The following is a 25,196-nucleotide window of genomic DNA, read 5'->3' as shown; positions in this document are numbered from 1 at the left end:
ATCCCATATGGGTTTCAGATCCCGGAAGAAAGCAGACATGTATCTCCCCTCTCGCACAGGGCCACTGACCTTGTCACAAGGCCTTTTGTTAAATTACCTGTCCAGTCTAAATCTCAGTCTCTCACACAAAAGACGAAAGAAACATGGCTGCTCGCTCAATATTACGTCATTAGAGATGAGAGAACTTCAGCATGAACGTAGCACATTCGAATTCATGTTCGAACTCCCGAGCGTTTGGTCACAGTTCGGTAAATGATCGTGTTTCCACTCATGCTTTTGTTAGGACTTTGGCTAGGATAGTGGTGCTGTATGATGAGTGGGGGGAACGTGTTTTACGAGGGGAGGGGGTGGGTATAAAGTCAGAGGAGTGGCGGAGTGTTAGTTATTTTTTAATTAACTTATGTGTGTAGATTTCGGCAGCCAATCAGGGCGCAGAAACCATCCACAGCGACCAGACACAAGGGCTTCCGTCATTGCCGCAGTCAGACGTCTCTCTCTGTATAAAAAGAGAACTTGTTGTTTTGATTGTGCTATTTTGTCAGCGAGAGAGGCTGCTGCTGCAAGTGGTCAGATCGGTGGGATCCTGTCCTGTGTGAAGTCGACCTTCCAACATCTAACTAGTTTGTGCTAATAGTGTTGTGCAGGCACATTATTTCAGGTAATTTAGTGACAGGTGGCTGACAGGTCTGGGCCTAGGGTGGTGAAACAGCTGGATACAAGAGGGGAAGGGTACATCCAACATGAGTGGGAAAAAGGTCATGATGGAAGGGGGTATAGGCTTGGTGTTCAATGTGTACATGGGTTACTGAAAGTTGTACTGGACAAATCCCGCCTCGTCCTATCCAAAGACACCTGACATCTGTTACTGGATGGGCTACCCCACTACCTTTCTTTGGCAGCTGCACGGCGGTACGCCTTGTAGATGAGGGCCAGAAAGAGCCTTTTGTCCTCTTTTTGCTGCCTAGTGATAAAATAGTGATAGGACTCGCAAGTGTGAGGACCCACGACGTGGGTTGTGAGCTTGCATATTTTGGCCATAATATCAACTAATACCTCACATATTTTTGTATGGGTTTTTTGCACTTTATTTTTCAGGGTGCAGTTGGGCCCATTTGGCTCTGTAAACTGTGGTGTCTGTTCACATGGGATGCATTCTGGAATGCACTGGGCAGCCTACGTAATCTAATAGTATGGGCGTCACCAATTGGCTGTAAGCCAGATGCTCTGCATTGCCTGTGTGTGAACAGCGCCGCATACAGACCTTTATTGTGCATTAATATGCCAAACAACCACCCCCTCCATGGATTGTCAGGCTGTGAGTCATTATCTTATTGGCATTTTTGCACCTGTGTTAAATGGGTCCTCTGCATCCTGTTAGTGCATTTGTTTGGAGGCCTGGGCAGGTAAACATCTCTGCCTTTTTTCTGCTGGTTTTTCAATTTTTTTTGGAGGATCTTGAAGTCCTCTTTTTGCTGCTTAGGGTGGATTACAGCAATTGAGTGGGGTTCACGGTACCAGACAATCTCTGAGTGAAGTTGTAGGAGTGGAGGAACAAATGGAGGAGGACAAGGTGATGGACGAGCTACAGTCAGGAGATGAATAACGATCGCTCTGTTTGTCCATGGTTGGAGGGAGAGGATGGAGGAAGCAACCTTGAGTGTTACCCCACCACCAACACACCATGGGCTAGGACCTCATGTAAGTGCCCGACACATGAGCGCCTTCTTGCTGCACGATATCACTATATACCGTGGGTACAGAAAGTATTCAGACCCCTTTAAATATTTCACTCTTTGTTTCATTGCAGCCATTTGGTAAATGGAAAAAGTTGGGGTTCTTGGGGTTCTTTACCTCTCTCACCAAGGCTCTTTTCTAGAGTTGAGCGACTTTTGGTTTTTTAGGGTCGCGTTTCGTTTCATGAAACCCGACTTTTCTAAAAGTCGGGTCGAGCAAGATCGTCCGATTATAGGGAAAAGTCGGGGTCGTCCCGAAACACGAAACCCAATGTAAGTCAATGGGGAATAAAAGTCGGCAGTGAGAGGAGGACAGGAAACACACCTACAGTGCCCATTTGAATGCCAAAAGCATCAATTCTTCTTACTTAAGCTTGTCAACCTTAATTAACTTCATAATACAAGTTACGCACTGAAAAATGGGGGTTATTTGGCTAAAGTTGTGGGGGGGAGGGCTGGCTGCAGGTTTTCAAGTGCCCTGGGCGAAAGAGCGCCCCTTTAACACATACCACAACTCATCATGCTCCGATACGGCAGAGAAATAGCGGTATAGTACAATGAAAAATACCTCACTTTTTACATCTCATGACGAGGCCCATCTATTTCTCCATACAGAATCATTGGTCCCATATAATGTTTGAAACAGTATATGATGAGCTCCACATAATGCTACAGTATATGTTGGTCCCCATGGATGAAGCTCCACTGTCTTATGGGCCCAAATAATGCTCCAAACATAATGGGCCCCATTTCTAATGCTCTAGTGTATAATGGGCCCTGTAAATGCTGCTCCAGTGTCTGATGTCCACCTTTGGAATGTTCCAGTGTATGGTGGGCCCCATCTATCATTCTCCAGAGTATAGTGCTCCCCAAAAATTGCTGTCCCAACATTGAAAACAATCAAATAAGTCTCCTCACTAGGGAATCCCTGTACTTGTCTGGACAGGTGCTGTAGCTTGCTTAACAGCTCGTCAGCCGTTCTCACGCCCAGTATGGATTGCACGTGATTGCACAAAGGTTAGAAAGGGTACCGTATCCCTGGATAACATGTATGGATAGCATACACATTCAAAATATATGTCTCAGGAGGCAGGCTCAGACGGTGTTAGGCCCAGTATGGATTGCACGTGATTGCACAAAGGTTAGAAAGGGTACTGTATCCCCGGATAACATGTATGGATAGCGTACACATTCAAAATATATGTCTCAGGAGGCAGGCTCAGACGGTGTCAGGCCCAGTATGGATTGCACGTGATTGCACAAAGGTTAGAAAGGGTACCGTATCCCTGGATAACATGTATGGATAGCGTACACATTCAAAATATATGTCTCAGGAGGCAGGCTCAGACGGTGTCAGGCACAGTATGGATTGCACGTGATTGCACAAAGGTTAGAAAGGGTACCGTATCCCCGGATAACATGTATGGATAGCGTACACATTCAAAATATATGTCTCAGGAGGCAGGCTCAGACGGTGTCAGGCCCAGTATGGATTGCACGTGATTGCACAAAGGTTAGAAAGGGTACCGTATCCCTGGATAACATGTATGGATAGCGTACACATTCAAAATATATGTCTCAGGAGGCAGGCTCAGACGGTGTCAGGCACAGTATGGATTGCACGTGATTGCACAAAGGTTAGAAAGGGTACCGTATCCCCGGATAACATGTATGGATAGCGTACACATTCAAAATATATGTCTCAGGAGGCAGGCTCAGACGGTGTCAGGCACAGTATGGATTTGACGGCCCAGATTACACAGCGGAGGAGCAGGGAGAGGTAAAGATTGCAAATGCTGGGGCCCTGCCCAAGCAAGGGGGGCCCACTCGTGGGCGTCGGTACTGGCACTGGGCCCCTCATAGTACAGCGGTGTGTCTGATGGCGGGTGTGCACCACCACCGTCAGAGACACTTGATTGCACTATGAGGGACCCTGTGCCAGTGCCCGCGCCCAAGAGTCGGCCTACCCACCTGTCCAGGGCAACGGCACTCGCACGGTGTCATGCGGTAGGTGGTGACCCCGGCCATGGGGGGGGAGGCAGCACAGTTAGGGAGTTTTAGAAAGTGGCATATGTTGATGTTGGACATTCAGCTGATGCAAAAGGCGAAATAGGTGAAGTACCAGGAAGAGGTGGACCAAAGCAAGCCATTTTTCTGTCACCCTATGTGTCATCAGGGGAAGGTGGGACAAAATCCTTGGAAACCCATGCATGGTTCATTTTAATGAAGGTTAGATCATCCACATTTTGGGTTGACAGACGGGTCCTTTTTTCTGTCAGGATTGATCCAGCTGCACTGAAGACTCTTTCCGATAGCACACTTGCAGCTGGGCAAGCGAGCTCCTGTAAGGCATATTGGGCCAATTCAGGCCAGGTGTCCAGTTTAGCGGCCCAATAGTCTAAGGGGAATGACCTGTGTGGGAGAACATCGATATGGGAGGAAAAGTAGTTTGTAACCATAGTTGACAACTGCTGTCTCCTGTCACTTTCCATCGATGCAGTATTACCAGTTGTGTGAGCGGTATTTGAAAAATCAGTCCACAACATTGTCATGAAACCCCTGTCTCCAACGCCACTTCTGCTGTGTGCACCACGAACACCTCTGCCAAGCTGCCCCCGGCCCGTACGGCTCGTGTGAGAACCATCACCGCTGCTGTGTGCTGGGAATGCCTCAAGCAACCGATTTACCAGAGTTGCTTGTTTATTAGCCAATATTAGGTCAAGGATCTCCTGTGGCATGATGTTTTGTAATTTGCCTTTATAGCGTGGATCCAGGATGCTGGCCAACCAGTAGTCGTCATCGTTCATCATTTTGGCAATGCGGGGGTCCCTTTTTAGGATCCGCAAGGCATAATCTGACATGTGGGCCAATGTTCCCGGTGTCAATGATGCACTGCGAGTGCTGGGTGGAGGAGCACTTTCTGGCAAATCCACATCCCTCCAGTCACGCACAAACCCTGTACCAGACCTTGCCACGCCAACATTTTCACTTGCCCCATGAGATGCATCCTCCTCCCCTAAGTAATCATCCCCATCATCATCCTCCTCCTCCTCTTCTTCCTCCACCTCGTCCAGGAGAGGTCCCTGAGCAGACAATGGCTGAATGTCATCAAGGATTCCCTCCTCCTCTTCCTCCTCATCAACATTGGCTGCAGATGCCTGCTCCTTAGGCTGTGTGCACACGCTGCGGATTTTGCTGCGGTTCCGCAGCGGTTTTGGCCGCTGCGGACCCGCAGCAGTTTCTGCTGCGGTGTACAGTACAATGATTCCCTATGGGAATCAAAAACCGCAGTGCAGACGGTGCGGAATTTTCCGCGCGGATTATCTGCGGTTTTCAATCCGCAGAAAGAATTGACATGTCAATTCTTTCTGCGGATTCTCCTGCGGTTTGCCATCTCCTCCATTGAGGAGATGAAAAACCGCAGGGCAAAACCGCAGAGCAATCCGCAGGTAAAACCGCAGGTCTTTTGACCTGCGGTTTCACCTGCGGATTGTACAAAATCCGCGCGGATGAATCCGCACCTTTTCCGCAGCGTGTGCACACAGCCTTAAGGTGCGTCAAAGTTTGCATGAGCAGACGCATAAGTGGGATGCTCATGCTTAGGATGGCGTCGTCTGCGCTTACCAGCCGTGTGCATTCCTCAAAACACTGAAGGACTTTACAAAGGTCTTTCAGCTTCGACCACTGCACGCCTGTCAACTCCATGTCTGCTCTCAAAGTGCCTGGCCGTGTATCCTCCCACAAATGCATTATGGCCTGCCTCTGCTCGCACAGCCGCTCCACCATGTGCAGGGTGGAGTTCCACCTTGTTGCAATGTCGATAATGAGGCGGTGGTTGGGAAGGTGGAGCAATCGCTGCAGCTTCTGCATACGAACGGAGTGTACAAGCGACCGGCGAATGTGCGCGCACAGTCTTCACACCTTCTGGAGCAGGGCTGTTAACTCTGGATAATTTTTGAGGAAGCACTGCACCACCAGGTTCAAAGTGTGAGCCAAGCAAGGAATGTGGCTGAGTTTTGAAAGGGCTATGGCTACCACAAAATTACGGCCGTTATCACTAACTACCTTGCCTGCCTCAAGATGTACACTGCCCAGCCATGACTCAGTTTGTCGCTTCAAGTACTCGGCCAGCACCTCGGCGGTGTGTCTGTCGCCCAAACACATCATCTGCAACACAGCCTGCTGACGCTTTCCACTAGCTGCTCGATAGGGGGACACATCGTGTGCAACAGTGGCAGCTGCAGATGGAGTGCTCGTACGACTGCGCTCTGTGGACGAGCTTTCGCTTCTGGAGGAGGAGGAGGAGGAGGAGGGTCGAACGCCTACAGCCAACTGTTTCCTATACCGTGGGCTAGGCAGCACTGTCCCACCACCGCTGTCCCCTGTGGACCCTGCATCCACCACATTAACCCAGTGCGCAGTGATGGACACGTAACGGCCCTGGCCATGCCGACTGGACCATGCATCAGTTGTGAGGTGCACCTTTCCGCTCACTGACTGCTTGAGTGCATGGACAATGCGGTCTTTCACATGATGGTGGAGGGCTGGGATGGCTTTGCGAGAGAAGAAGTGGCGACTGGGTAGGTCATAGCGTGGTACTGCATAGGCCATGAGTTCGCGGAAAGCTGCGCTTTCCACCAACCGAAAGGGCATCATCTCAAACGAGATTAGTTTGGCAATGTGGGCGTTCAAACCCAGTGTACGCGGATGAGAGACTGAGTACTTTCTTGACCTACTCATAGTGTCTGGGAGGGTGAGCTGGACTTGAGAGCTGCATATGGTGGAAGTAGCGGTGGACAAGGTGGACTGAGAGAGGGTTGATGATGGTGATGGAGTTGGTGTTCTTTCTGATGGCCTAGAATCAGTCTTTCGTTGATATAACAGTGGGATTCCCTGACTGCTGTGGTCTTGCAACGACACCTCAACATTTGCTGCTGTGCTAACCGGTGGGCTTACAGTGGGGGAAACAATATAGCGTTGCTGACTACCTTCGTTGTGATCAGTTGCACATGTGGCACTTGAGGTTTGGTGTTGTGTCCACGCTTGCAAGTGCATGCTGGTTAAATGTCTAAGCATGCAACTGGTATTCAAATTTTTCAGATTTTTCCCTCGGCTAAAGGTCTTTGCGCACTTCTTACAGATAACCTTGGCCTGATCATGAGGATTTTGTTCAAAAAAGTGCCACACTGCACTCTTCCTACTTTGGCAGACATTTTGCGGCCTAGCACGCTGTGATCTTTTGACCCTCTGGACAAGCTGTCCAGCAACTCTTTTGATGTTTGGAACCTGTCTTTGGAGTGCTCCGGGCCTGCCAGATAACAGCTGTTGCGATGTCGATGTCTGCTGTGGATGCTCCTCATCTGAGCTATTGGAAGCAGCACCCTCTTCCCCCAATGGATGCCAATCTGGGTCAACAACTGGGTCATCCATCACCTCCTCTTCTATGTCATGTGCACCTTTCTCTGTGTCACCGTGTATGGTGGTATAGTGTGCGGGAAGGGGCACCTGAGTCTCATCAGGGTCAAAATCTGGCTCTGTACACTGCGAGGACAATGTAGTGCTCTGAGTGAATGTACCAGCAGAATCATCCATCAGCGGCTGTGCATCAGTGCACTCCATGTCAGATTCATCTTGGCCTGGGTAATTCACCATTTCACTTGATAATCCAGGCATGGTATGTGAAAACAGCTCCATGGAGTAATCAGTAGTATGGCCTGCGTCATCTTTCAATCTTGGTTGGGGTGAAGGACACAAGGAAAGGTGTGGTTCATGAACATGAGCCTCCAATGACGACTCAGTGCTTTTACTTTTTACAACTGAAGAAGAGGAGGCGATAGAGCTGGAGGCTGAGTCAGCAATGTAAGACAAAACTTTTTCCTGATGCTCTGCCTTTAAAAGCGGTTTGCCAACTCCTAGAAAACTAAGCGTTCGAGGCCTTATGTAGCCAGACGATGACGCAGGGTCAGCACCTCCTGCATTCGGTCCTATTTTGCTCTTGCCACTACCATCAGATCCACCACCAACACCATCATTACCAGCTGCCAACCCCCGCCCAATTCCACGGCCTCTTCCACCAGCCTTCCTCATTTTTGGTAGAAATGTAGACAAAATCCAACAAACTATATAGTAATGTAAAACAAGGTACAAGGTGTCTATAGGACAGGGGAGATTTAGAATTTCTGCACACACTTGTGGACAGTGGACACTTTTGGATTGTGTGAGGCCCACTGATATCTGAGCGCTATGTGACAGGCTCGATGGCACAGCTGCCTGTGACCAAAGTGACGAGAGGATAATGGAGATTTTGAATCTCTGCGCACACTTTTGGACACTGGACACTTGTGGATTGTGTGAGGCCCACTGATATCTGAGCGCTATGTGACAGGCTCGATGGCACAGCTGCCTGTGACCAAAGTGACGAGAGGATAATGGAGATTTTGAATCTCTGTGCACACTTTTGGACACTGGACACTTGTGGATTGTGTGAGGCCCACTGATATCTGAGCGCTATGTGACACGCTCGATGGCACAGCTGCCTGTGACCAAAGTGACGAGAGGATAATGGAGATTTTGAATCTCTGCGCACACTTTTGGACACTGGACACTTGTGGATTGTGTGAGGCCCACTGATATCTGAGCGCTATGTGACACGCTCGATGGCACAGCTGCCTGTGACCAAAGTGACGAGAGGATAATGGAGATTTTGAATCTCTGCGCACACTTTTGGACACTGGACACTTGTGGATTGTGTGAGGCCCACTGATATCTGAGCGCTATGTGACACGCTCGATGGCACAGCTGCCTGTGACCAAAGTGACGAGAGGATAATGGAGATTTTGAATCTCTGCGCACACTTTTGGACACTGGACACTTGTGGATTGTGTGAGGCCCACTGATATCTGAGCGCTATGTGACACGCTCGCTGGCACAGCTGCCTGTGACCAAAGTGACGAGAGGATAATGGAGATTTTGAATCTCTGCGCACACTTTTGGACACTGGACACTTGTGGATTGTGTGAGGCCCACTGATATCTGAGCGCTATGTGACAGGCTCGATGGCACAGCTGCCTGTGACCAAAGTGACGAGAGGATAATGGAGATTTTGAATCTCTGCGCACACTTTTGGACACTGGACACTTGTGGATTGTGTGAGGCCCACTGATATCTGAGCGCTATGTGACACGCTCGATGGCACAGCTGCCTGTGACCAAAGTGACGAGAGGATAATGGAGATTTTGAATCTCTGCGCACACTTTTGGACACTGGACACTTGTGGATTGTGTGAGGCCCACTGATATCTGAGCGCTATGTGACACGCTCGATGGCACAGCTGCCTGTGACCAAAGTGACGAGAGGATAATGGAGATTTTGAATCTCTGCGCACACTTTTGGACACTGGACACTTGTGGATTGTGTGAGGCCCACTGATATCTGAGCGCTATGTGACAGGCTCGATGGCACAGCTGTGACCAAAGTGACGAGAGGATAATGGAGATTTTGAATCTCTGCGCACACTTTTGGACACTGGACACTTGTGGATTGTGTGAGGCCCACTGATATCTGAGCGCTATGTGACACGCTCGATGGCACAGCTGCCTGTGACCAAAGTGACGAGAGGATAATGGAGATTTTGAATCTCTGCGCACACTTTTGGACACTTGACACTTGTGGATTGTGTGAGGCCCACTGATATCTGAGCGCTATGTGACACGCTCGATGGCACAGCTGCCTGTGACCAAAGTGACGAGAGGATAATGGAGATTTTGAATCTCTGCGCACACTTTTGGACACTGGACATTTGTGGATTGTGTGAGGCCCATTGATATCTGAGCGCTATGTGACACGCTCGATGGCACAGCTGCCTGTGACCAAAGTGACGAGAGGATAATGGAGATTTTGAATCTCTGCGCACACTTTTGGACACTGGACACTTGTGGATTGTGTGAGGCCCACTGACATCTGAGCGCTATGTGACACGCTCGATGGCACAGCTGCCTGTGACCAAAGTGATGAGAGGATAATGGAGATTTTGAATCTCTGCGCACACTTTTGGACACTGGACACTTGTGGATTGTGTGAGGCCCACTGATATCTGAGCGCTATGTGACAGGCTCGATGGCACAGCTGTGACAAAAGTGACTAGAGGATAAGGGAGATTGGATTGCTTTTAAAAAAGCAGTTTGCGGAGAAGTGGGTAAACAGCAATGCCAGCGTGTCAGGAAGCCTTAAAAGGCAGCCCAACAACCAACACCACTGATACACCACAATATAGCCTCCCCTTGCACTGCACACACAGTGACTTGTGTGTTGTGCAGGCCAAATCGCTAGCAGCAGAAGCAGTTTTTTTGTCTTCTTCCCTGCCTAACGCTCTCCCTACAGAATCAGCAGCAACCTCTCCCTATACTAAGATCGGCAGAAGTAAGATGGCGGTCGGCGTGCACGTCCTTTTATACCCCCTGTGACGCCCACCAAAGCAAGCCAATCACTTGCATGCCCTTCTGAAAGATGGTGGTGACCCGTGCCTAGGTCATCACGTTGCCCACAGTGTCCGTGGATCCTGATTGGCTGAAAAAGAGCGCAAAACAAACTTTTGAAACGCGACTTTGGCGCGTAAGTCGCCGACCTCGTGGCCGACCTCATCCTAGGGTCGGGTTTCGTTTCATGAAACCCGACTTTGCCAAAAGTCGGCGACTTTTGAATTTTTTCGACCCGTTTCGCTCAACTCTACTCTTTTCCCATGATTGCTCAGTTTGGCTGGACAGTCAGGTCTAGGAAGACCTCTGGTGGTCCCAAACTTCTACCATTTTAGGATTATGGAGGCCACTGTGCTCTTAAGAACCTTGAATACTGCAGAAATTCTTTTGTAACCTTGGCCTGATCTGTGCCTTGCCACAATTCTGTCTCTGAGCTCCTTGGCCACTTCCTTTGGCCTCCTAATTCTCCTTTGGTCTGACATGCACTATGAGCTGTGAGGTCTTATATAGACCGGTGTGCGCCTTTACAAATCAAGTTGTAATGTCACGTGTGACTGGATACACTGCCTCCAGCAAGGCGAATTTCTATAACACCCGTGAACCTGGATACACCGCCTCCAGCAGGGCGAATTTAAACAGAGTTAAGGGGAACACCGGGGAAACCTGTTGTGAGTTCATTTTCCCCTTCACTACTGAGGCCAGAGGAACTCCCTCTTCTGGTGAAGAAAGGTAGTGAGCCTGATTGTCAAACACCTGGGGCTGATGATGATGACTGGTTGAGTGGAGTTAATGACTGGATATAAGGCTGCCTATGCCCTTCTGGCCTGCGGGTGATTTCTCTGTGGACTTCTAGGAAACCAGTCTGATTCCTGCTCATCTAAAGATTTCTACTTTGCCTTTTTGCATTAGTGTTTTGTTTTCCTTGCTTTTCTGGATTCTGCCATTCCCTGCTGGGGTTAGCTGAATCTCCTTTTGCCTGTTGCTCTGTCTTCAGAATATTCCTGAGTACTGACATAGCTTTTTTGAAGCCTAGCGTCTTCAGGGCCTTTTTTACTGTCAGTTTGTTGGCTCTTATTTTCATAGGGTTTTTCACGGATTGCAGACAGCAGCCTTCCTGTCCTTTCCTATCTAAGCTAGCGTGGGCCCCATCTTTGCTCAGTCTATCTTTCTGTCTGTGTTTTGTTCTTTCTTCTTGCTTCACCGTCATTATATGTGGGGGGCTGCCTTTTACTTTGGGGTCTGCTCTGGGGTAGTTTAGATTTCCCTTTCTGTCTTTAGGCTATGTAGTACTCCGGCTGTGATCGAGGGGCCTAGGGCATCGTAGGAGCCCCCCACGGCTACTGCTAGTTGTGTTGATAGGTTCAGGGGTCTGCAATCCGATAGCTGCCAACTTCTCTGGTTTTCTTGACTTAGCTAGCATTACTATTTTTGCCTCCTACAGTGACTCAATCATAACAGAATCACCCGCCCTACCGCAGATTCTAGGGTACTCAATAGCAGGAAAGAATTGTATAAAAAAAAAAAAAAGTGTGTATATTTTTTCCTCTATATCTCTGAGGCCGTAGGGGGAATTTCTTTTTTTCTCTCAATGGAGATAAAGCAATTGTCTGATCGTGTGGGGCAGCTCGCTGCGGAAGTGCGGGGAATTTCCGCCTACCTTGCTCATTCACATGCTGCTGAACCAAAGATTCCTACACCTAATGTATTTTTTGGGGATCGGTCTAAATTTTTGAATTTCAAAAATAATTGTAAATTATTTTTTGCCTTGAATTCTAACTCGTCAGGGAGCTCCGCGCAGCAGGTTAAAATTGTCATCTCTTTGCTGCGTGGCGATCCCCAGGATTGGGCGTTTTCTTTGAAACCAGATGATCCTATTCTGACTAATGTGAACGCATTTTTTCAGGCCTTGGGGTTGTTGTATGACGAACCTAATGCCATTGATCAGGCTGAAAAGACCCTGTTGGCATTGAACCAGGGTCGTGATTCTGCAGAGTTGTACTGTCAAAAGTTCCGAAAGTGGGCGGTACATACTACCTGGAATGATAGTGCCTTGGCTGCTCTCTTTCGGAAGGGGTTGTCAGAAGCCATAAAAGATACTATGGTGGGATTTCCTGTACCCTCTGGTCTTGACGATTCTATGTCTTTAGCTATTCAGGTTGATCGGCGTTTACGCGAATGCAGAGCTGCACGAGAGGTGTTGCCACCTGTTGAACAGATGTCTGAACCTATGCAATGTGATAGAGTTTTTTCCAGAGAGCAGCGTCAGAAGTTCAGAAGGCGTAATAAGTTGTGTTTTTTCTGTGGAGATGCCTCGCATATTATTTCTGTCTGTCCTAAACGCGAGAAACGCTTTGCACACACGTTTTCTGTTGGTGGTGTTCAACCTAAGTTTCTTCTGGCTATTACTCTGATCTGCTCCCTGTCCACATTTTCCGCCAAGGCTTTTGTGGATTCGGGAGCAGCTCTAAACCTAATGGACTTGGATTTTGCTAAACGTTGTGGATTTACGATGACACCTCTGCAGACGCCTATCCCTTTGAGGGGGATTGATGCTACTCCTTTGGCTAAAAATAAACCTCAGTTTTGGACCCAGGTGGTAATGCGGGTCGCCCCAGACCATCAAGAAAATTGCAGGTTTTTGGTGTTACATAATCTGCATGATACTATTGTTCTGGGGTTTCCCTGGTTACAAATTCATAATCCAGTTTTGGATTGGAAATCTGTGTCTGTGGTGAGTTGGGGTTGTCGGTATGCCTTTAGTGAGGCTCCGGTGTTTTCCACCTCTCCTCAGTCGCATGATGTTCCTGATTATTTGGCGGACTTTTATGATGTATTTAGTGAGAATGAGTCTGCGTCTCTGCCTCCTCATAGGAGTTATGACTGTGCTATTGAACTGAGCCCGGGATGTAAATTTCCCAAGGGTCGGCTCTTCAATTTATCTGTACCCGAGCACGAGGCTATGCGATCCTATATTAAGGAGTCGTTGGAGAAGGGTCATATTAGACCATCCTTGTCACCCTTAGGTGCAGGGTTTCTTTTTGTAGTCAAAAAGGATGGATCATTAAGACCTTGTATTGATTATCGTGCTCTCAACAAAATTACTGTTAAATATCAGTATCCGTTACCCCTGATTTCTGATCTATTCTCCAGAGTTAAAGGTGCTTGCTGGTTTACCAAGCTTGACCTCAGGGGGGCGTATAATCTTATTCGCATTAAGCATGGGGATGAATGGAAGACGGCGTTTAATACTCCGGAGGGACATTTTGAGTACCTGGTGATGCCTTTTGGGCTCACTAATGCCCCTTCTGTCTTCCAGTGCTTCATGAACGATATTTTCCGAGATTTTGTCGATAAATTTTTGATTATCTATCTGGATGATATTTTGATCTTCTCCAAGGATTGGGATTCTCATGTGGAACATATTCGGACTGTGTTCCGGATCTTGAGGGAGAATTCCCTGTATGTCAAAGGATCTAAATGCCTTTTTGGAGTACAGAGGATTTCTTTTTTGGGATTTATTTTGTCCCCGTCAACTATTGAAATGGACCCTGCCAAGGTACAGGCCATTTACGATTGGGTTCAGCCCACTTCTTTGAAGGCCCTCCAGAAGTTTTTGGGTTTTGCTAATTTTTATCGGAAATTTATAGCAAAATTTTCTAGTATTGCCAAGCCATTGACTGATTTGACTAAGAAGGGTGCTGATGTGTTAAATTGGTCTCCGGAGGCTGTTTCTTCCTTTCAGGAGCTGAAGCGAAGATTCACCTCCGCCCCGGTTTTGCGGCAACCTGATATCTCACTTCCGTTCCAGGTAGAGGTGGATGCTTCTGAGATTGGTGCAGGAGCTGTTTTGTCCCAAAAGGATCCTGTAACATCTAAAATGAATACCTGTGCTTTCTTTTCCCGAAAGTTCTCTCCATCTGAACGTAACTATGATGTGGGGAATCGGGAACTGTTAGCCATAAAATGGGCATTTGAGGAGTGGAGACATTGGTTGGAGGGAGCTAAGCATCAAGTCGTGGTCCTCACTAACCACAAGAATTTGATTTACCTAGAGTCGGCTAAGCGCTTGAACCCTAGACAGGCTAGATGGGCCTTGTTTTTTACACGTTTTGATTTTGTGGTTTCTTTTCTTCCTGGAACTAAGAATGTCAAGGCTGACGCCCTCTCTAGGAGCTTCTTTGCTGATTCTCCTGTGGTGACCAAGCCTGCTACCATCTTAGGCGAAGGGGTAGTTCTTTCTGCTATCTCGCCCGATTTGAGACGTGCTCTGGAAGAGTTCCAGGAGGACAAACCTGAGCGTTGTCCCAGTGGAAAGTTGTATGTTCCTGACCAGTGGAAGAAGAGAGTGATGTCTGAAGTTCATTGCTCTGCTTTGGCTGGTCATCCAGGTATTTTTGGTACTAGAGATCTGGTGAGTCGGTCTTTTTGGTGGCGCTCCTTGTCTCGTGATGTCAGGAATTTTGTGCAGTCCTGTGGGACGTGCTCCCGGTCTAAATCTTGTTCTCACTCTAGTGGGTTGTTGATGGTTTTGCCTGTCCCCAAGAGGCCATGGATCCATATTTCAATGGATTTCATCTCTGATATGCCTGTCTCTCAAAGGATGACTGTTATTTGGGTGATTTGTGATAGGTTCTCTAAGATGGTTCATCTTGTACCACTCCCTAAGTTGCCGTCTTCCTCTGAATTGGTGCCCCTGTTTTTACAACAGGTGGTTCGCTTGCACGGGATTCCTGAGAACATTGTATCTGACAGAGGAGTCCAGTTTGTGTCTAGATTTTGGAGAACTTTCTGTTCCAGGCTGGGAATTCAGTTGTCCTTCTCCTCTGCTTTTCACCCTCAGACCAATGGGCAGACAGAGAGAACAAACCAGACCTTGGAGTCATATTTGAGATGTTTTATTTCTGCTGATCAGGATGATTGGGTTTCATTTTTGCCCTTGGCCGAATTTGCTTTAAATAATAGAGCTAGTTCTGCCACTTTGATGTCTCCTTTTTATTGTAACTTTGGGTTTCATCCTCGATTTTCTTCAGGGCAGGTGGAGCCCTCTGCCTGCCCAGAGGTTGACACTGTGGTGGAGAGAATGCACCAGATCTGGGACCAAGTGTGGATAAGTTATCTCTCTCCCAGGAAAAGGCCCAGCGGTTTTCCAACCGACATAGGACCATTGGTCCCCAATTTAAGGTTGGTGATATGGTGTGGTTATCATCAAAAAATATTGCTATGAAGGTGGCTTCTCCTAAGTTTAAGCCTAGATTTATTGGACCTTACAAGATTGTGGAGATTATTAATCCGGTCTCTTTTCGTTTGGCTCTTCCTGTCACATTTAAAATCCATAATGTGTTCCATAAATCTTTGTTGAAGAGGTTTGTTGAACCTGTTGTTCCGGGGGTTGCACCTCCAGACCCTGTATTGGTTGAAGGTAACATGGAATATGAGGTAGAGAAAGTACTGGATTCCCGTCTGGCTAGACGGAGACTCCAGTATTTGGTTAAGTGGAAGGGTTATGGTCAGGAGGATAATTCCTGGGTCTCTGCCTCTGATATTCATGCCAAAAGATTGGTGCGTGCCTTTCATTGGGCTCACCCTGATCACCCTGGTGGCGTGGTTGAGGGTTCGGTGACCCCTCCTCAAGGGGGAGATACTGTTGTGAGTTCATTTTCCCCTTCACTACTGAGGCCCGAGGAAATCCCTCTTCTGGTGAAGAAAGGTAGTGAGCCTGATTGTCAAACACCTGGGGCTGATGATGATGACTGGCTGAGTGGAGTTAATGACTGGATATAGGGCTGCCGACGCCCTTCTGGCCTGCGGGTGATTTCTCTGTGGACTTCTAGGAAACCAGTCTGATTCCTGCTCATCTAAAGCTAAGATTTCTGCTTTGCCTTTTTGCATTAGTGTTTTGTTTTCCTTGCTTTTCTGGATTCTGCCATTCCCTGCTGGGGTTAGCTGAATCTCCTTTTGCCTGTTGCTCTGTCTTCAGAATATTCCTGAGTACTGACATAGCTTTTTTGAAGCCTAGCGTCTTCAGGGCCTTTTTTACTGTCAGTTTGTTGGCTCTTATTTTCATAGGGTTTTTCACGGATTGCAGACAGCAGCCTTCCTGTCTTTTCCTATCTAAGCTAGCGTGGGCCCCATCTTTGCTCAGTCTATCTTTCTGTCTGTGTTTTGTTCTTTCTTCTTGCTTCACCGTCATTATATGTGGGGGGCTGCCTTTTACTTTGGGGTCTGCTCTGGGGCAGTTTAGATTTCCCTTTCTGTCTTTAGGCTATGTAGTCCTCCGGCTGTGATCGAGGGGCCTAGGGCATCGTAGGAGCCCCCCACGGCTACTGCTAGTTGTGTTGATAGGTTCAGGGGTCTGCAATCCGATAGCTGCCAACTTCTCTGGTTTTCTTGACTTAGCTAGCATTACTATTTTTGCCTCCTACGGTGACTCAATCATAACAGAAACCGTTACAATGGTGGGCCCTGCAATATGTAATGGGGATGTGGAGACCTCCTGCACTCCCCTGAGTCAGTGTCCCTACACTCCTGACGATCCCTAGGCAGGTTCCGCACCTGGCGACGAGCTGGATACCTCAAATCCCTAGCTCGCCCTGCACCTATCCCTTTCTAGTGAATTGAACGGTGCAGAAACTAATCCCATCACTGCACTAATACACACACAAGGAAAGTCACAAACAGGGAAAAACACCACTTAGCTTTGCTCTGTTGCTATTGCTTCCAGCAACAGAGTACAACACCAAAGTTCAGCTTCACCCCTGAAGGTCGACACCTTAATTCAGCTTCCGCCTGAAGCTACTACACCAGCGCTCCCCTGAGCTGCAAGGAACTCCTCTCTGTGGTTCCTTCCTTCACCAGACTTTACACAAGCGCTCCCCTGAGTTGCAAGGAACTCCTCTCTGAAGTTCCTTCCTTCACCAGACTTGGTTGGAAATGAGCAATAAACACCAACAGTGAGTGAGACCACCTGCTACTCCTTTATAGGTAGCAGACAGGGAATCACACCTGCTTCATTATCACGTGCAATAACACTAGCGGCCACCGGGGGCAACTAAACTAAAGTAACCAGAGTGCAATGACCCTAACGGCCACCGGGGGCAAAACTAGAACTAAAACAACCACGGTGTAATGACCCTAATGGCCACCAGGGGCAAAACTAACTTTAAGCAAACAGCTTAAAGGAAAAAAAAGGTTACTTGTGCAAAATGTGTCATAATCCAACCTGGATCATGACACAAGTCCTATCAGTTTAATTACACACAGCTGGACTCCAATGAAGGAGTAGCACCATCACAAGGAGGATCACAAGGAAATGGACAGCATGTGACTTAAATATGAGTGTCTGAGCAAAGGGGCTGAATACTTATGACCATGTGATATTTCAGTTTTTCTTTTTTAATAAATTTGCCAAATTGTCTAAATTTCTGTTATTTTCAGTGAGGATGGGGGGCAGAGTGTACATTAATGAGAAAAAATGAACTTTATTGAATTTACCAAATGGCTGAAATGTAACAAAGAGTGAAAAATGTAAAGGGGTCTGAATACTTTCCATACCCTCTGTACATGATTCCCGTAATGTTAGGATTAGAAATAGTGCCGACTACTGGGTTGCCACTCTGTTAGATCCAAAGTACAAGAATACGTTTTTCCAGAAGCTTCATCCCCTCAAAAGGGAAGTGTGTATGCTGGAATAACATGCTTGTAGACAATGTTAAGAGTGGTGTTCCCCAAGACAGCAGTCAGGCAAACAGTGTGCACCGCAGTTATAGACTTCCAATCTCGGGCAGGGCCGGCGTTAGGGGCAGGCAGACCAGGCAGCTGCCTAGGGCCCCCGCTCCCCCAGGGGCCCCCAGCTAGCGGCACATCACACAGCTGCTATAGGGCCCCTTGAAGCAGGGGGCCCGCTTTCCCCCAGTGCCGACTCCCCCCGCCACCGCATTGAACTATACCGGCGACTGCCAGTACAGTTCAAAGCAATAATGGAGGAGAGAGCGTCAGCCAACGCTCCCTCTCCCATCATTCCCCGCTCTGCCACTGACACAGCGGGAGCGCGATGACATCATCGCACTCTCACTGTGTGCCGGCAGAGCAGGAGACAGGAGCAGCCAGCAGCGCGGGCACAAGGAGAAGGTGAGAATAGTTTTTTGTTTTTTTTTAATATATCAGTGTGAGTACTGGACTGTGGGGCCATTCTGGGGGGGAGCGGCTATATGCTATGCTGGGCTATACTCTGTGCTGGGCTATATACTATGGTGGCATTGGTGGGCTTTATACCATGCTGGGCTGTATACTGTGCTGGGCTATATACTATTGTGGCATTGGTGGGCTATATACCATGCTGGGCTATAAACTATGGTGGGCTGTATACTATGCTGGGCTATATACCATGCTGGGCTGTATACTGTGCTGGGCTGTATACCATGCTGGGCTGTATACTATGGTGGGCTATATACCATGCTGGGCTGTATACTATGGTGGGCTATATACTATGCTGGGCTATATACAATGCTGGGCTGTATACTGTGCTGGGCTATATACCATGCTGGGCTGTATACTGTGCTGGGCTATATACTATACTGGGCTGTATACTGTGCTGGGCTGTATACTGTGCTGGTGTCATGTCGGACGCTGTTCACACCACAGCATCCGGCAGGCAGAGGTAGTTCCACCTCCAGCCACTATAGCCTCAGTGGCGCCGGCCTGATCTTCAGGCTCTCGGGGGTTAATCCTGCTGGAGACCAGGTTGGTTGGTTAGTCACGCCCACGGTCTTTAAATAGTCATACTGGCATATGGGCGTCGCCGATTATAGCTTGTGTTTCATACCAAGTGGTTCCGGTCTGGAGTGGAGGTGTTCAAGAGAGAGAGATTCGTATCTGGTGTCGTATGATCCGTCGTTATCCTTTCTCCTTCCCATATTTGTGTTTAGTTGTGCCCTGTTCACATTACTGTTTATTCCTGTGTGTGTGCGGCGCAGTGCAGTTTAAGTTCTCCCTGTCTGTCATTATTTGTGTGGGAGCTTTGGTGGTGACTTCTCACTGGGTGGAGGGTGGAGGGTTAAGTGCAGGGCTGAGCAGGAGATAAGGAAAGGTCGGAGGCTCAGGCATTTGCACCTTCAGCAAAAACCCTGGGTTGAGGGTCAGACAGGGTTTCCCCTAGTAAAGGGACACCACAGGGGCCCCGGGTATTTCAGCCTTAGTTGAACTAAGCCCCCGTGACAGCTGGGCTGTATACTATGCTGGGCTGTATACTATGCTGGGCTGTATACTATGCTGGGCTATATACTGTGCTGGGCTATATACTGTGCTGGGCTCTATACTATGCTGGGCTATATACTATGCTGGGCTGTATACTATGCTGGGCTCTATACTGTGCTGGGCTATATACTATGCTGGGCTGTATACTGTGCTGGGCTGTATATTATGCTGGGCTGTATACGGTGCTGGGCTATATACCATGTGGTGCTGGGCTATATACCATGATGGGCTATATACCATGTGGTGCTGGGCTACATACCATGCTGGGCTATATACCATGGTGGGCTGTGCTATATACCATGTGGTACTGTGCTATATACCATGGTGGGCTGTTCTATATACCATGGTGGTGCTTTATACTATGCAGCTGAGTTATAGACCAAGGGGGTACATTTTACATTATAATCTATGGGGGAGGCTGTGTTATATAATATGGGGGCTTACATTATATTCTATGGGGAGGTGGGCAGTATTTTATTCTATTTGGGGCTACATTATATTCTATGGGGGGCTGTATTATATTTATTATATTCTATGGGCGGTGATTGCATCATACTCTATGAGGGGGCTACATTATACTATATGAGGAGGCTACATTGTATTCTATGGGGGGGCAGCATTATCTGTGGGGGCTAGATTATATTGTATGGGGGCTTTATTATATTCTATGGGGGCTGCATTATACTATATGAGAAGGGCTACATTATACTATATAAGGGGCTGCATTATACTCTATGAGGGGGTTGCCATATATTCTATGGAGGGGCTGCATTATATTCTATGGGGGGTTACATTATATTCTGTGGAATAGCTGCATTATACTCTGAGGGGTAGCTGCATTATGCTCTAAGGGGTAGCTGCATTATACTATAAGAGGGGGGCTGCATTATATTCTATGGGGATTACATTATATTGTATGGCGGGGATGCATTATACTCTGTGGGGTGGCTGCATTATGCTCTATGTGGGCTGCATTATACTGTATTGAGGACTATGGAGAATACATTATATGATGAACTATGATGTGCATTATACTATGGGAAGTGAATTGTACTACATGGATGACTATGGTGGTGCATTATACTATATGGAGCACTATGAGGAGTGTATTATACTATATGGTGGACTGAGCAGTGTATTTTAATATATGGAGGACTATGGGGAGTGTATTATACTATATGGAGAACTAAGTGTATTTTAATGGAGGGCTATGAGGAGTGTATCATACTATATTGAGGACTATGGGGAGTGTATTATACTATATGGAGGACTGAGGAGTGTATTATACTATATGGAGGACTATAGAGTACATTATATTATATGGAGGACTATAGGGAGTGTATTATAAAATATGGAGGACTATGGGGAGTGAAATATGCAATATGGAGAACTGAGGAGTTTATTATACTATATGGAAGACTATGGGGCACATTATATTATATGGAGGACTATGGGGTGTAAACTGTAGATGTGCTGCTGATAACATGATACTGTATGGTGATTTGTTAGTGATCCATTAGTGATTGTTCTGTCCCCATCATTCTTTCTCAGACGGTGGAAAGAGGCCGGGAAACAAGTGTTGAACGACTTCAATATTGTCGATCACACTCATTTAGCGGCCTGAACTTAGCGCATATAAATACAACCGAAATGCTTCTGTGTGATGTGCAATATGTTAGCTTTTGGGGCCCCATTTTAATCTTTGCCTAGGGCCCCACTTTGCCTAAAACCGGCCCTGATCTCGGGAATGTCGAGTCGTCAACACAAAGACATTACAAGCAGCAGCGTAAGTGGCAGAAGCAATTTCTGTGTGTTGTTTCACGCATTTTTTTGACCAGCCCGTGCACCAGCAGAACAGAGAACAAGTCTGGCATGTTGTGAACGACTGGAGAGGATGGTGCAGGAGTATTTTGAGCTCAATGTCAATGCCTTCGGGGGAAATTTGGACCTGTTTGTTATTCAAAAATGGAATAGTACCCTGAGCTCGCCTCTCATGCCTTGAAGGTTTTGTCATGCCGGGCAGCCAGGGTTCTCTCAGAAGGTGTCTACATCGCTGCTGGTGGTGTCCTGACGGATAAGTGCATCCGGCTGCCCCCTGAAAGTGTAGCTCATTTAACTTTTATCAAAATGAACAAGTCATGGATCTCCAATGACTTTTGCACCCCAGTTGCAGAATGGGCAGACTACGTGATGATGTCATTTTTAGTCTCATGCTTGATCTCACGTTATTGCAGTCTGTGACACCTTTTTTTGTGGCTTCTGTGCCTGCTGTTGCTACTGCTGCTGATGTTACTAACAATTATTTGAAATGTAGAGGCTCCAAGTTGGGTCTAAATCTAGTGGGTTGCCTGTAGTAGAAGGGGTGATACTGGCCTAATACACACGTGGTCAAAATTGTTGGTACCGCTCGTGTAATGATAGAAACACCCACAGTGGTCACAGAAATAACTTGAATCTGACAAAAGTAATAATGAATAAAAAATCTATGAAAATGAACAAATGAAAGTCAGACATTGCTTTTCAACCATGCTTCCACAGAATTAAAAAAAAAATAAACCTCATGAAATCGGCCTGGACAGAAATGATGGTACCCCTGAAAATAATGTGACAAAGGGGACATGTTACATCACGGTGTGTCCACTAATCATCACAGGGGTCTACAATCCTGGAGTCAGTGAGTGGCCTGTATAGAGGCTACAGATACTCACTGAGCTGTGTGGTGACATGGTGTGTATCACACTCAACATGGACCAGAGGAATCGAAGGAAAGAGTTGTCTCAGGAGATTAGAAAGAAAATTGTAGACAAACATGTTACAGGTAAAAGTTATAAGACCATCTCCAAGCAGCTCGATGTTCCTGTGACAAGCAGTGTCATCAAGCAGGCCCTGATAAAAAGTACCAACTAACTCTTGAGGTTTACCGTAAAAAGTTTCGTAACCTCCAACATGGCCCACACGACAGACAGCGATGTGGTGCATGGCCTCAGAACCCACTTTGATAAGTCGGTCAGGGGACTGTCAGTGACCATCTTTGAGCAGCTGTGGGACCTGATGATAAAAGAACAGTTTCTACATCTTTGTCCGACTGAGGTGCGACAGATCGTGATGGACCGGGAGCTAAAAGACGAGGATAAAGCGGCGCAGATCACTGTCACCTACGCGCCACCAGTAAACCGGAAGTGCGGAAGCCGGTCACCGCCAGCTGGAAAGGGGGTAAGCCAAGAACCAACCCTAGTACTCCTGCCAGCCGATCCACCAAAGGCCTCGTCACCTTTGCCGACGCCAGGCCTACATCCGACCCTTGCAAGTGTTATTTCTGCAATCGGACTGGACATCTCAGCGCCACTTGTCTGGAGAAGCAGAAAAAGAGCCCCCCCAGCCTAGGCCTCAGGGCCTAATGCAGCAGTTCTTTTTGTGAGTGGGTCAGGTGGGAAAGCCTGTGAAAATTGGCAGAAAGTCACCGTGGGGAACCATGTACATATAGGCCTCAAGGACACTTGGGCCGAACGAACCCTCATCTGACCCGAACTGGTGGCCCCTGTAGAGATTATTCCAGCGAAACCCTGACTGTCACCGGGATTGGGGGTGTCCGTTGTCCCTTGCCGATGGCCCGGGTTTTTATAGATTGGGGTGCCGGGAGCGGGGTGAAGGAAGTGGGGTTGTCTGAAAATTTGCCCGCACACGTTTTGTTGGGAACTGATTTGGGGAGGATGGTTGCGTATTATGTCCCTGACACCTCTCCCCGATCTGACACTGAGGGTAATGTTGATGCGAATTATGTAAATGTGCATGCCTTACCTGAAAATGATGATGTATGTGAAGGTACAGGAGTACTCAGCCACCTCAGACTGCGGGGTGATCTGGCTGAAGAACCCCAAACAGGAGCTCGCGACAGTGCTATGGAAAATGGAGAGAGGCACGGGAACCATAAAGAAGGTGATGCCGTGGAACTGACCAGTGCCACAAAGGAAGGTGACCTGGCCGAAGGTAACTGCCCCATATATAGCACTGCACCTGAGGTATTGGGGAGGATGGGGAGGTAGTACCCATGGCCGAAAAAGCTGATGGGACTGTGGTAATCCCCGGGGAGACATTCTATATAGCCGCTGTCACCCGCAGTCAGAGTGCCCAGAATGCAGGTATCGCCCTGCCATCTGTACCCTCTTCAGCAGAGGGATGACTGAACCAGATATGGACCCAGAGCAGGTCCCAGAGGGTCCCCGCGAGGAATGGACCTTAATGTCACTCCTGGCTGCCTCCAGCCAGGAGTTCCAGGCTGCTCTGCACTCAGATGCTAGCCTGGAGACCTTGAGAGACCTCACCGAAAATCCCACCTCCGAGATTGATAAGGAGAGGGTATTCTGGGAAGAAGGGAGGTTGTACCGGGAGACGGTTCCCGGAAAATCCCAGCAGGAGTAGTTGAGGGAAAGACAGCTGGTTGTACCCTACCAATTTAGGGGTGAGTTGTTACAGATTGCATATGAGATTCCACTTGCTGGACACTTGGGGATCAGCAAAACTAAGGCCCGGCTGTCTCAACACTTCTATTGGCCCAAATTGGGGACAGATGTAACAAACTACTGCTGCTCCTGTATCACATGTCAAAGAGTGGGGAAGTCAGGGCCTGCCCCCAAGGCTCCCTTGATCTCTTATAGAATCATAGAATTGTAGAGTTGGAAGAGACCTGCTGGGTCATCTGGTCCAACCCCCTGCTCAAAGCAGGATTCGCTAAATCATCCCAGTCAGATGTCTGTCCAGTCTCTGTTTGAAGACTTCCATTGAAGGAGAACTCCCCACTTCTCGTGGCAGCTTGTTCCACTCATTGATCACTCTAACTGTCAAAAAGTTTTTTCTAATATCTAATCTGTGTCTCCTCCCATTCAGTTTCATCCCATTGCTTCTAGTCTTTCCTTGTGCAAATGAGAATAAAGTTGATCCTTCTACAATGTGACAGCCCTTTAGATATATGTAGACAGCTATTAAGTCTCCTCTCAGTCTTCTCTTTTGCAAACTAAACATTCCCAAATCCTGCAACTTTTCCTCATAAGACAGGGTTTGCAGACCGGTCACCATTCTGGTCGCTCTTTTCTGAACTTGCTCCAGTTTGTTGATGTCTTTTTTAAAATGTGGTGCCCAAAACTGGACACAGTATTCCAGATGAGGTCTGACCAAAGAGGAGTAGAGGGAAATAATGACTTCACGTGATCTAGACTGTATGCTTCTGTTAATACATCCTAGAATTACATTTGCCTTTTTTTCTGCTGCATCACACTGTTGACTCATATTCAGTCTGTGATCTATTAGTATACCCAAGTCTTTTTCACATGTACTGTTGCTTAGCCCTATTCCTCCCATTCTATATATGCTTTTTTCATTTTTATTGCCCAGATGTAGTACTTTGCATTTTTCCCTGTTAAAAACCATTCTGTTAGTTGCTGCCCACTGCTCCAGTTTATTTATATATTTTTGAATCCTCTCTCTCTCTTCTCTAGTATTAGCTATCCCTCCTAGCTTTGTGTCATCAGCAAATTTAATCAGTTTACCCTCAATTCCTTCATCTAAATCGTTGATAAAGATGTTGAACAATACAGGGCCCAGGACAGAGCCCTGTGGTACCCCACTTGAGACATTCTTCCAACTGGATGTGCAGCCATTTACGACCACTCTTTGGGTCCGATCACTAAGCCAGATTATGAATCCACCTAACAGTTGCCTTGTCCAACTTAGTCATTTTTTC

At 47.6% G+C, this 25,196-nt stretch overlaps 1 protein-coding gene across 1 annotated transcript in view; it reads right to left on the bottom strand.

The window, feature by feature from the left end:
* Positions 1 to 25,196, bottom strand: part of LOC141054854 (acid-sensing ion channel 1C-like) — a 365,182-nt gene that overhangs the window by 161,303 nt on the left and 178,683 nt on the right. The window lies entirely within an intron of this gene.

Source organism: Dendrobates tinctorius, unplaced genomic scaffold, assembly GCF_039654945.1.
Source record: "Dendrobates tinctorius isolate UK_male_01 unplaced genomic scaffold, ASM3965494v1 ptg000179l, whole genome shotgun sequence".
NCBI lineage: Eukaryota > Metazoa > Chordata > Amphibia > Anura > Dendrobatidae > Dendrobates > Dendrobates tinctorius.
The sequence above is the reverse complement of the archived record's forward strand: the minus strand, read 5'-3'. Positions and strand labels throughout refer to the sequence as shown.